Here is a 13,785-nt window from a genome sequence, read left to right as displayed (position 1 = left end):
GAAATGTGAGGAAAATGTGATTTGTTTGTCAAATTTTTAGATTTGCAAGGGATTCTGGGTAACAAAACCTGGGGGTAGGCAGACGAGTCACCCCATCCTGAATTTCCCTGGGTGTCTAGTTTTCAAAAATGTATAGGTTTGCTAGCTTTCCCTAGGTGCTGGCAGAGCTACGGCGCAAAAACAAAAGGTAGTCTTTTTGGCCAAAACATGCTAGATTTCACTGGGAAATTGAGGTGCGACCATGTTGCGTTTTGCGCTGTTTCATGTCGCAGCCACTATGCCTACCCACGCAAGTGAGGTACCATTTTTTTTGGGAGACCTGGGGGAACGCTGGGTGCGTAGAAATTTGTTGAACCACGCAGATTCCAGAACTTTCCATCACAGAAATGTGAGGAAAATGTGTTTTTTTGTCAAATTTTTAGGTTTGCAAGGGATTCTGGGTAACAAAACCTGGGGGTAGGCAGACGAGTCACCCCATCCTGAATTCCCCTGGGTGTCTAGTTTTCAAAAATGTATAGGTTTGCTAAGTTTCCCTAGGTTCTGGCAGAGCTACGGCGCAAAAAAAAAAGGTAGTCTTTTTGTCCGAAAAGTGCGAGATTTTACTGGGAAATTGAGGTGCAACCATGTTGCGTTTTGCGCTGTTTCATGTCGCAGCCACTATGCCTACCCACGCAATTGAGGTACCATTTTTATCGGGACACCTAGGGGCATGCTGGGTGGGTGGAAATTTGTTGATCCACGCAGATTCCAGAACTTTCCACCACAGAAATGTGAGGAAAATGTGTTTTTTTGTCAAATTTTTAGGTTTGCAAGGGATTCTGGGTAACAAAACCTGGGGGTAGGCAGACGAGTCACCCCATCCTGAATTCCCCTGGGTGTCTACTTTCTAAAAATATATAGGTTTGCTAGGTTTCCCTAGGTGCTGGCAGAGCTAGGGCTCAAAAACAAAAGGTAGTCTCTATGTCCAAAGAGCGCAAGATTTCACTGGGAAATTGAGGTGCGACCACGTTGCATTTTGCGCCGTTTCCTGTCGCAGGCACAAGTCCGACCCACACAAGTGAGGTACCATTTTTATCGGGAGACCTGGGGAAACGCTGGGTGGGTAGAAATTTGTTGATCCACGCAGATTCCAGAACTTTCCACCACAGAAATGTGAGGAAATATTTTTTTTTGTCAAAATCTTAGCTTTGCAAGGGATTCTGGGTAACGAAACCTGGTGGTAGGTAGTCGAGTCACCCCATCCTGAATTCCCCTGGGTGTCTACTTTTCAAAAATGTATAGGTTTGCTAGGTTTCCCTAGGTGCCGGCAGAGCTAGGGTGCAAAAACAAAAGGTAGTCTTTTTGTCCGAAAAATGCAAGATTTTACTGGGAAATTGAGGTGCGACCATGTTGCGTTTTGCGCTGTTTCATGTCGCAGCCACTATGCCTACCCACGCAAGCGAGGTACCATTTTTATCGGGACACCTAGGGGCATGCTGGGTGGGTGGAAATTTGTTGATCCACGCAGATTCCAGAACTTTCCACCACAGAAATGTGAGGAAAATGTGTTTTGTTTGTCAACTTTTTAGGTTTGCAAGGGATTCTGGGTAACAAAACCTGGGGGTAGGCAGACGAGTCACCCCATCCTGAATTTCCCTGGGTGTCTAGTTTTCAAAAATGTATAGGTTTGCTAGGTTTCCACAGGTGCTGGCAAAGCTACGGCGCAAAAACAAAAGGTAGTCTTTTTGTCCAAAACGTGCTAGATTTCCCTGGGAAATTGAGGTGCGACCATGTTGCGTTTTGCGCTGTTTCATGTCGCAGCCACTATGCCTACCCACGCAAGTGACGTACCATTTTTTTCGGGAGACCTGGGGGAACGCTGGGTGGGTGGAAATTTGTTGATCCACGCAGATTCCAGAACTTTCCACAACAGAAATGTGAGGAAAATGTGTTTTTTTTGTCAAATCTTTAGGTTTGCAAGGGACTCTGGGTAACAAAACCTGGGGGTAGGCAGATGAGTCACCCCATCCTGAATTCCTCTGGGTGTCTAGTTTTCACAAATGTATAGGTTTGCTAGGTTTCCCTAGGTGCTGGCAGAGCTACGGTGCAAAAACAAAAGGTAGTCTTTTTGTCCAAAACGTGCTAGATTTCACTGGGAAATTGAGGTGCGACCATGTTGCGTTTTGCGCTATTTCATGTCGCAGCCACTATGCCTACCCACGCAAGTGAGGTACCATTTTTTCGGGAGACCTGGGGGAATGCTGGGTGGGTGGAAATTTGTTGATCCACGCAGATTCCAGAATTTCCACCACAGAAATGTGAGGAAAATGTGTGTTTTTTTGTCAAATTTTTAGGTTTGCAAGGGATTCTGGGTAACAAAACCTGGGGGTAGGCAGACGAGTCGCCCCATCCTGAATTTCCTTGGATGTCTAGTTTTCAAAAATGTATAGGTTTGCTAGGTTTCCCTAGGTGCTGGCAAAGCTACGGTGCAAAAACAAAAGGTAGTCTTTTTGTCCAAAACGTGCTAGATTTCACTGGGAAATTGAGGTGCGACCATGTTGCGTTTTGCGCTGTTTCATGTCGCAGCCACCATGCCTACCCACGCAAGTGAGGTACCATTTTTTTGGGGAGACCTGGGGGAACACTGGGTGGGTGGAAATTTGTTGATCCACGCAGATTCCAGAACTTTCCACTACAGAAATGTGAGGAAAATGTGATTTTTTTGTCAAATTTTTAGATTTGCAAGGGATTCTGGGTAACAAAACCTGGGGGTAGGCAGACGAGTCATCCCATCCTGAATTTCCCTGGGTGTCTAGTTTTCAAAAATGTATAGGTTTGCTAGCTTTCCCTAGGTGCTGGCAGAGCTACGGCGCAAAAACAAAAGGTAGTCTTTTTGGCCAAAACATGCTAGATTTCACTGGGAAATTGAGGTGCGACCATGTTGCGTTTTGCTCTGTTTCATGTCGCAGCCACTATGCCTACCCACGCAAGTGAGGTACCATTTTTTTTGGGAGACCTGGGGGAACGCTGGGTGCGTAGAAATTTGTTGAACCACGCAGATTCCAGAACTTTCCATCACAGAAATGTGAGGAAAATGTGTTTTTTTGTCAAATTTTTAGGTTTGCAAGGGATTCTGGGTAACAAAACCTGGGGGTAGGCAGACGAGTCACCCCATCCTGAATTCCCCTGGGTGTCTAGTTTTCAAAAATGTATAGGTTTGCTAAGTTTCCCTAGGTTCTGGCAGAGCTACGGCGCAAAAAAAAAGGTAGTCTTTTTGTCCGAAAAGTGCGAGATTTTACTGGGAAATTGAGGTGCGACCATGTTGCGTTTTGCGCTGTTTCATGTCGCAGCCACTATGCCTACCCACGCAATTGAGGTACCATTTTTATCGGGACACCTAGGGGCATGCTGGGTGGGTGGAAATTTGTTGATCCACGCAGATTCCAGAACTTTCCACCACAGAAATGTGAGGAAAATGTGTTTTGTTTGTCAACTTTTTAGGTTTGCAAGGGATTCTGGGTAACAAAACCTGGGGGTAGGCAGACGAGTCACCCCATCCTGAATTTCCCTGCGTGTCTAGTTTTCAAAAATTTATAGGTTTGCTAGGTTTCCACAGGTGCTGGCAGAGCTACGGCGCAAAAACAAAAGGTAGTCTTTTTGTCCAAAAAGTGCTAGATTTCACTGTGAAATTGAGGTGCGACCATGTTGCGTTTTGCGCTGTTTCATGTCGCAGCCACTATGCCTAACCACGCAAGTGAGGTACCATTTTTTTCAGGAGAACTGGGGGCACGCTGGGTGGGTGGAAATTTGTTGATCCACGCAGATTCCAGAACTTTCCACCACATAGATGTGAGGAAAATGTGTTTTTTTGTCACATTTTTAGGTTTGTAAGGGATTCTGGGTAACAAAACCTGGGGTAGGCAGACGAGTCACCCCATCCTGAATTCCCCTGGGTGTCTAGTTTTAAAAAATGTATAGGTTTGCTAGGTTTCCCTAGGTGCTGACAGAGCTACGGCGCAAAAACCAAAGGTAGTCTTTTTATCCAAAACGTGTTAGATATCACTGGGAAATTGAGGTGCGACCATGCTGCGTTTTGCGCTGTTTCATGTCGCAGCCACTATGCCTACCCACGCAAGTGAGGTACCTTTTTTATCGGGAGACCTGGGGGAACGATGGGTGGGTGGAAATTTGTTGATCCACGCAGATTCCAGAACTTTCCACCACAGAAATGTGAGGAAAATTTGTTTTTTTTGTCAAATTCTTAGCTTTGCAAGGGATTCTGGGTAACAAAACCTGGTGATAGGCAGTCGAGTCACCCCATCCTGAATTCCCCTGGGTGTCTACTTTTTAAAAATATATAGGTTTGCTAGGTTTCCCTAGGTGCTGGCAGAGCTAGGGCTCAAAAACAAAAGGTAGTCTCTTTGTCCAAAGAGCGCAAGATTTCACTGGGAAATTGAGGTGCGACCACGTTGCATTTTGCGCCGTTTCCTGTCGCAGGCACAAGTCCGACCCACACAAGTGAGGTACCATTTTTATCGGGAGACCTGGGGAAACGCTGGGTGGGTAGAAATTTGTTGATCCACGCAGATTCCAGAACTTTCCACCACAGAAATGTGAGGAAATATTTTTTTTTTGTCAAAATCTTAGCTTTGCAAGGGATTCTGGGTAACGAAACCTGGTGGTAGGTAGTCGAGTCACCCCATCCTGAATTCCCCTGGGTGTCTACTTTTCAAAAATGTATAGGTTTGCTAGGTTTCCCTAGGTGCCGGCAGAGCTAGGGTGCAAAAACAAAAGGTAGTCTTTTTGTCCGAAAAATGCAAGATTTTACTGGGAAATTGAGGTGCGACCATGTTGCGTTTTGCGCTGTTTCATGTCGCAGCCACTATGCCTACCCACGCAAGTGAGGTACCATTTTTATCGGGACACCTAGGGGCATGCTGGGTGGGTGGAAATTTGTTGATCCACGCAGATTCCAGAACTTTCCACCACAGAAATGTGAGGAAAATGTGTTTTGTTTGTCAACTTTTTAGGTTTGCAAGGGATTCTGGGTAACAAAACCTGGGGGTAGGCAGACGAGTCACCCCATCCTGAATTTCCCTGGGTGTCTAGTTTTTAAAAATGTATAGGTTTGCTAGGTTTCCACAGGTGCTGGCAGAGCTACGGCGCAAAAACAAAAGGTAGTCTTTTTGTCCAAAACGTGCTAGATTTCACTGGGAAATTGAGGTGCGACCATGTTGCGTTTTGCGCTGTTTCATGTCGCAGCCACTATGCCTACCCACGCAAGTGACGTACCATTTTTTTGGGGGGAACGCTGGGTGGGTGGAAATTTGTTGATCCACGCAGATTCCAGAACTTTCCACAACAGAAATGTGAGGAAAATGTGTTTTTTTTGTCAAATCTTTAGGTTTGCAAGGGACTCTGGGTAACAAAACCTGGGGGTAGGCAGATGAGTCACCCCATCCTGAATTCCTCTGGGTGTCTAGTTTTCACAAATGTATAGGTTTGCTAGGTTTCCCTAGGTGCTGGCAGAGCTACGGTGCAAAAACAAAAGGTAGTCTTTTTGTCCAAAACGTGCTAGATTTCACTGGGAAATTGAGGTGCGACCATGTTGCGTTTTGCGCTATTTCATGTCGCAGCCACTATGCCTACCCACGCAAGTGAGGTACCATTTTTTCGGGAGACCTGGGGGAATGCTGGGTGGGTGGAAATTTGTTGATCCACGCAGATTCCAGAATTTCCACCACAGAAATGTGAGGAAAATGTGTGTTTTTTTGTCAAATTTTTAGGTTTGCAAGGGATTCTGGGTAACAAAACCTGGGGGTAGGCAGACGAGTCGCCCCATCCTGAATTTCCTTGGATGTCTAGTTTTCAAAAATGTATAGGTTTGCTAGGTTTCCCTAGGTGCTGGCAAAGCTACGGTGCAAAAACAAAAGGTAGTCTTTTTGTCCAAAACGTGCTAGATTTCACTGGGAAATTGAGGTGCGACCATGTTGCGTTTTGCGCTGTTTCATGTCGCAGCCACCATGCCTACCCACGCAAGTGAGGTACCATTTTTTTGGGGAGACCTGGGGGAACACTGGGTGGGTGGAAATGTGTTGATCCACGCAGATTCCAGAACTTTCCACTACAGAAATGTGAGGAAAATGTGATTTTTTTGTCAAATTTTTAGATTTGCAAGGGATTCTGGGTAACAAAACCTGGGGGTAGGCAGACGAGTCACCCCATCCTGAATTTCCCTGGGTGTCTAGTTTTCAAAAATGTATAGGTTTGCTAGCTTTCCCTAGGTGCTGGCAGAGCTATGGCGCAAAAACAAAAGGTAGTCTTTTTGGCCAAAACATGCTAGATTTCACTGGGAAATTGAGGTGCGACCATGTTGCGTTTTGCGCTGTTTCATGTCGCAGCCACTATGCCTACCCACGCAAGTGAGGTACCATTTTTTTGGGGAGACCTGGGGGAACGCTGGGTGCGTAGAAATTTGTTGAACCACGCAGATTCCAGAACTTTCCATCACAGAAATGTGAGGAAAATGTGTTTTTTTGTCAAATTTTTAGGTTTGCAAGGGATTCTGGGTAACAAAACCTGGGGGTAGGCAGACGAGTCACCCCATCCTGAATTCCCCTGGGTGTCTAGTTTTAAAAAATGTATAGGTTTGCTAAGTTTCCCTAGGTTCTGGCAGAGCTACGGCGCAAAAAAAAAAGGTAGTCTTTTTGTCCGAAAAGTGCGAGATTTTACTGGGAAATTGAGGTGCAACCATGTTGCGTTTTGCGCTGTTTCATGTCGCAGCCACTATGCCTACCCACGCAATTGAGGTACCATTTTTATCGGGACACCTAGGGGCATGCTGGGTGGGTGGAAATTTGTTGATCCACGCAGATTCCAGAACTTTCCACCACAGAAATGTGAGGAAAATGTGTTTTTTTGTCAAATTTTTAGGTTTGCAAGGGATTCTGGGTAACAAAACCTGGGGGTAGGCAGACGAGTCACCCCATCCTGAATTCCCCTGGGTGTCTACTTTTTAAAAATATATAGGTTTGCTAGGTTTCCCTAGGTGCTGGCAGAGCTAGGGCTCAAAAACAAAAGGTAGTCTCTATGTCCAAAGAGCGCAAGATTTCACTGGGAAATTGAGGTGCAACCACGTTGCATTTTGCGCCGTTTCCTGTCGCAGGCACAAGTCCGACCCACACAAGTGAGGTACCATTTTTATCGGGAGACCTGGGGAAACGCTGGGTGGGTAGAAATTTGTTGATCCACGCAGATTCCAGAACTTTCCACCACAGAATTGTGAGGAAATATTTTTTTTTTGTCAAAATCTTAGCTTTGCAAGGGATTCTGGGTAACGAAACCTGGTGGTAGGTAGTCGAGTCACCCCATCCTGAATTCCCCTGGGTGTCTACTTTTCAAAAATGTATAGGTGTGCTAGGTTTCCCTAGGTGCCGGCAGAGCTAGGGTGCAAAAACAAAAGGTAGTCTTTTTGTCCGAAAAATGCAAGATTTTACTGGGAAATTGAGGTGCGACCATGTTGCGTTTTGCGCTGTTTCATGTCGCAGCCACTATGCCTACCCACGCAAGTGAGGTACCATTTTTATCGGGACACCTAGGGGCATGCTGGGTGGGTGGAAATTTGTTGATCCACGCAGATTCCAGAACTTTCCACCACAGAAATGTGAGGAAAATGTGTTTTGTTTGTCAACTTTTTAGGTTTGCAAGGGATTCTGGGTAACAAAACCTGGGGGTAGGCAGACGAGTCACCCCATCCTGAATTTCCCTGGGTGTCTAGTTTTCAAAAATGTATAGGTTTGCTAGGTTTCCACAGGTGCTGGCAGAGCTACGGCGCAAAAACAAAAGGTAGTCTTTTTGTCCAAAACGTGCTAGATTTCACTGGGAAATTGAGGTGCGACCATGTTGCGTTTTGCGCTGTTTCATGTCGCAGCCACTATGCCTACCCACGCAAGTGATGTACCATTTTTTTCGGGAGACCTGGGGGAACGCTGGGTGGGTGGAAATTTGTTGATCCACGCAGATTCCAGAACTTTCCACAACAGAAATGTGAGGAAAATGTGTTTTTTTTGTCAAATCTTTAGGTTTGCAAGGGACTCTGGGTAACAAAACCTGGGGGTAGGCAGATGAGTCACCCCATCCTGAATTCCTCTGGGTGTCTAGTTTTCACAAATGTATAGGTTTGCTAGGTTTCCCTAGGTGCTGGCAGAGCTACGGTGCAAAAACAAAAGGTAGTCTTTTTGTCCAAAACGTGCTAGATTTCACTGGGAAATTGAGGTGCGACCATGTTGCGTTTTGCGCTATTTCATGTCGCAGCCACTATGCCTACCCACGCAAGTGAGGTACCATTTTTTCGGGAGACCTGGGGGAATGCTGGGTGGGTGGAAATTTGTTGATCCACGCAGATTCCAGAATTTCCACCACAGAAATGTGAGGAAAATGTGTGTTTTTTTGTCAAATTTTTAGGTTTGCAAGGGATTCTGGGTAACAAAACCTGGGGGTAGGCAGACGAGTCGCCCCATCCTGAATTTCCTTGGATGTCTAGTTTTCAAAAATGTATAGGTTTGCTAGGTTTCCCTAGGTGCTGGCAAAGCTACGGTGCAAAAACAAAAGGTAGTCTTTTTGTCCAAAACGTGCTAGATTTCACTGGGAAATTGAGGTGCGACCATGTTGCGTTTTGCGCTGTTTCATGTCGCAGCCACCATGCCTACCCACGCAAGTGAGGTACCATTTTTTTGGGGAGACCTGGGGGAACACTGGGTGGGTGGAAATTTGTTGATCCACGCAGATTCCAGAACTTTCCACTACAGAAATGTGAGGAAAATGTGATTTTTTTGTCAAATTTTTAGATTTGCAATGGATTCTGGGTAACAAAACCTGGGGGTAGGCAGACGAGTCATCCCATCCTGAATTTCCCTGGGTGTCTAGTTTTCAAAAATGTATAGGTTTGCTAGCTTTCCCTAGGTGCTGGCAGAGCTACGGCGCAAAAACAAAAGGTAGTCTTTTTGGCCAAAACATGCTAGATTTCACTGGGAAATTGAGGTGCGACCATGTTGCGTTTTGCTCTGTTTCATGTCGCAGCCACTATGCCTACCCACGCAAGTGAGGTACCATTTTTTTTGGGAGACCTGGGGGAACGCTGGGTGCGTAGAAATTTGTTGAACCACGCAGATTCCAGAACTTTCCATCACAGAAATGTGAGGAAAATGTGTTTTTTTGTCAAATTTTTAGGTTTGCAAGGGATTCTGGGTAACAAAACCTGGGGGTAGGCAGACGAGTCACCCCATCCTGAATTCCCCTGGGTGTCTAGTTTTCAAAAATGTATAGGTTTGCTAAGTTTCCCTAGGTTCTGGCAGAGCTACGGCGCAAAAAAAAAGGTAGTCTTTTTGTCCGAAAAGTGCGAGATTTTACTGGGAAATTGAGGTGCGACCATGTTGCGTTTTGCGCTGTTTCATGTCGCAGCCACTATGCCTACCCACGCAATTGAGGTACCATTTTTATCGGGACACCTAGGGGCATGCTGGGTGGGTGGAAATTTGTTGATCCACGCAGATTCCAGAACTTTCCACCACAGAAATGTGAGGAAAATGTGTTTTGTTTGTCAACTTTTTAGGTTTGCAAGGGATTCTGGGTAACAAAACCTGGGGGTAGGCAGACGAGTCACCCCATCCTGAATTTCCCTGGGTGTCTAGATTTTAAAAATGTATAGGTTTGCTAGGTTTCCACAGGTGCTGGCAGAGCTACGGCGCAAAAACAAAAGGTAGTCTTTTTGTCCAAAACGTGCTAGATTTCACTGGGAAATTGAGGTGCGACCATGTTGCGTTTTGCGCTGTTTCATGTCGCAGCCACTATGCCTACCCACGCAAGTGACGTACCATTTTTTTCGGGAGACCTGGGGGAACGCTGGGTGGGTGGAAATTTGTTGATCCACGCAGATTCCAGAACTTTCCACAACAGAAATGTGAGGAAAATGTGTTTTTTTGTCAAATCTTTAGGTTTGCAAGGGACTCTGGGTAACAAAACCTGGGGGTAGGCAGATGAGTCACCCCATCCTGAATTCCTCTGGGTGTCTAGTTTTCACAAATGTATAGGTTTGCTAGGTTTCCCTAGGTGCTGGCAGAGCTACGGTGCAAAAACAAAAGGTAGTCTTTTTGTCCAAAACGTGCTAGATTTCACTGGGAAATTGAGGTGCGACCATGTTGCGTTTTGCGCTGTTTCATGTCGCAGCCACCATGCCTACCCACGCAAGTGAGGTACCATTTTTTTGGGGAGACCTGGGGGAACACTGGGTGGGTGGAAATTTGTTGATCCACGCAGATTCCAGAACTTTCCACTACAGAAATGTGAGGAAAATGTGATTTGTTTGTCAAATTTTTAGATTTGCAAGGGATTCTGGGTAACAAAACCTGGGGGTAGGCAGACGAGTCACCCCATCCTGAATTTCCCTGGGTGTCTAGTTTTCAAAAATGTATAGGTTTGCTAGCTTTCCCTAGGTGCTGGCAGAGCTACGGCGCAAAAACAAAAGGTAGTCTTTTTGGCCAAAACATGCTAGATTTCACTGGGAAATTGAGGTGCGACCATGTTGCGTTTTGCGCTGTTTCATGTCGCAGCCACTATGCCTACCCACGCAAGTGAGGTACCATTTTTTTTGGGAGACCTGGGGGAACGCTGGGTGCGTAGAAATTTGTTGAACCACGCAGATTCCAGAACTTTCCATCACAGAAATGTGAGGAAAATGTGTTTTTTTGTCAAATTTTTAGGTTTGCAAGGGATTCTGGGTAACAAAACCTGGGGGTAGGCAGACGAGTCACCCCATCCTGAATTCCCCTGGGTGTCTAGTTTTCAAAAATGTATAGGTTTGCTAAGTTTCCCTAGGTTCTGGCAGAGCTACGGCGCAAAAAAAAAAGGTAGTCTTTTTGTCCGAAAAGTGCGAGATTTTACTGGGAAATTGAGGTGCAACCATGTTGCGTTTTGCGCTGTTTCATGTCGCAGCCACTATGCCTACCCACGCAATTGAGGTACCATTTTTATCGGGACACCTAGGGGCATGCTGGGTGGGTGGAAATTTGTTGATCCACGCAGATTCCAGAACTTTCCACCACAGAAATGTGAGGAAAATGTGTTTTTTTGTCAAATTTTTAGGTTTGCAAGGGATTCTGGGTAACAAAACCTGGGGGTAGGCAGACGAGTCACCCCATCCTGAATTCCCCTGGGTGTCTACTTTTTAAAAATATATAGGTTTGCTAGGTTTCCCTAGGTGCTGGCAGAGCTAGGGCTCAAAAACAAAAGGTAGTCTCTATGTCCAAAGAGCGCAAGATTTCACTGGGAAATTGAGGTGCGACCACGTTGCATTTTGCGCTGTTTCATGTCGCAGCCACTATGCCTACCCACGCAATTGAGGTACCATTTTTATCGGGACACCTAGGGGCATGCTGGGTGGGTGGAAATTTGTTGATCCACGCAGATTCCAGAACTTTCCACCACAGAAATGTGAGGAAAATGTGTTTTGTTTGTCAACTTTTTAGGTTTGCAAGGGATTCTGGGTAACAAAACCTGGGGGTAGGCAGACGAGTCACCCCATCCTGAATTTCCCTGCGTGTCTAGTTTTCAAAAATGTATAGGTTTGCTAGGTTTCCACAGGTGCTGGCAGAGCTACGGCGCAAAAACAAAAGGTAGTCTTTTTGTCCAAAACGTGCTAGATTTCACTGGGAAATTGAGGTGCGACCATGTTGCGTTTTGCGCTGTTTCATGTCGCAGCCACTATGCCTACCCACGCAAGTGACGTACCATTTTTTTGGGGAGACCTGGGGGAACACTGGGTGGGTGGAAATGTGTTGATCCACGCAGATTCCAGAACTTTCCACTACAGAAATGTGAGGAAAATGTGATTTTTTTGTCAAATTTTTAGATTTGCAAGGGATTCTGGGTAACAAAACCTGGGGGTAGGCAGACGAGTCATCCCATCCTGAATTTCCCTGGGTGTCTAGTTTTCAAAAATGTATAGGTTTGCTAGCTTTCCCTAGGTGCTGGCAGAGCTACGGCGCAAAAACAAAAGGTAGTCTTTTTGGCCAAAACATGCTAGATTTCACTGGGAAATTGAGGTGCGACCATGTTGCGTTTTGCTCTGTTTCATGTCGCAGCCACTATGCCTACCCACGCAAGTGAGGTACCATTTTTTTTGGGAGACCTGGGGGAACGCTGGGTGCGTAGAAATTTGTTGAACCACGCAGATTCCAGAACTTTCCATCACAGAAATGTGAGGAAAATGTGTTTTTTTGTCAAATTTTTAGGTTTGCAAGGGATTCTGGGTAACAAAACCTGGGGGTAGGCAGACGAGTCACCCCATCCTGAATTCCCCTGGGTGTCTAGTTTTCAAAAATGTATAGGTTTGCTAAGTTTCCCTAGGTTCTGGCAGAGCTACGGCGCAAAAAAAAAGGTAGTCTTTTTGTCCGAAAAGTGCGAGATTTTACTGGGAAATTGAGGTGCGACCATGTTGCGTTTTGCGCTGTTTCATGTCGCAGCCACTATGCCTACCCACGCAATTGAGGTACCATTTTTATCGGGACACCTAGGGGCATGCTGGGTGGGTGGAAATTTGTTGATCCACGCAGATTCCAGAACTTTCCACCACAGAAATGTGAGGAAAATGTGTTTTGTTTGTCAACTTTTTAGGTTTGCAAGGGATTCTGGGTAACAAAACCTGGGGGTAGGCAGACGAGTCACCCCATCCTGAATTTCCCTGCGTGTCTAGTTTTCAAAAATGTATAGGTTTGCTAGGTTTCCACAGGTGCTGGCAGAGCTACGGCGCAAAAACAAAAGGTAGTCTTTTTGTCCAAAAAGTGCTAGATTTCACTGTGAAATTGAGGTGCGACCATGTTGCGTTTTGCGCTGTTTCATGTCGCAGCCACTATGCCTAACCACGCAAGTGAGGTACCATTTTTTTCAGGAGAACTGGGGGCACGCTGGGTGGGTGGAAATTTGTTGATCCACGCAGATTCCAGAACTTTCCACCACATAAATGTGAGGAAAATGTGTTTTTTAGTCAAATTTTTAGGTTTGTAAGGGATTCTGGGTAACAAAACCTGGGGGTAGGCAGACGAGTCACCCCATCCTGAATTCCCCTGGGTGTCTAGTTTTAAAAAATGTATAGGTTTGCTAGGTTTCCCTAGGTGCTGGCAGAGCTACGGCGCAAAAACCAAAGGTAGTCTTTTTATCCAAAACGTGTTAGATATCACTGGGAAATTGAGGTGCGACCATGCTGCGTTTTGCGCTGTTTCATGTCGCAGCCACTATGCCTACCCACGCAAGTGAGGTACCATTTTTTTGGGGAGACCTGGGGGAACGCTGGGTGGGTGGAAATTTGTTGATCCACGCAGATTCCAGAACTTTCCACCACAGAAATGTGAGGAAAATGTGTTTTTTTTGTCAAATATTTAGGTTTCCAAGGGATTCTGGGTAACAAAACCTGGGGGTAGGCAGTCGAGTCACCCCATCCTGAATTTCCCTGGTTGTCTACTTTTCAAAAATGTATAGGTTTGCTAGGTTTCCCTAGGTGCCGGCAGAGCTAGGGTGCAAAAACTACAGGTATGCACTTTGCCAAAAAAGGGTCAATTTGTAACTGCAAAATTTAGGTGTGACCACGTTGCATTTTGCGCCGTTTCCTGTCGTAGGCACAAGGCCGACCCATACAAGTGAGGTACCGTTTTTATCGGGACACTTGGGGTAACTCAGATTTGTAAATCAACTGTTATTACCAATTGAGCTTTCATGCATTTCTCCCTTTCAATGAAAGACATTGTGTAAAAAAAA

Source organism: Lissotriton helveticus, chromosome 2_1 (genome assembly GCF_964261635.1).
Source record: "Lissotriton helveticus chromosome 2_1, aLisHel1.1, whole genome shotgun sequence".
Lineage (NCBI taxonomy): Eukaryota > Metazoa > Chordata > Amphibia > Caudata > Salamandridae > Lissotriton > Lissotriton helveticus.
Note: the sequence above shows the minus strand (reverse complement) of the source record.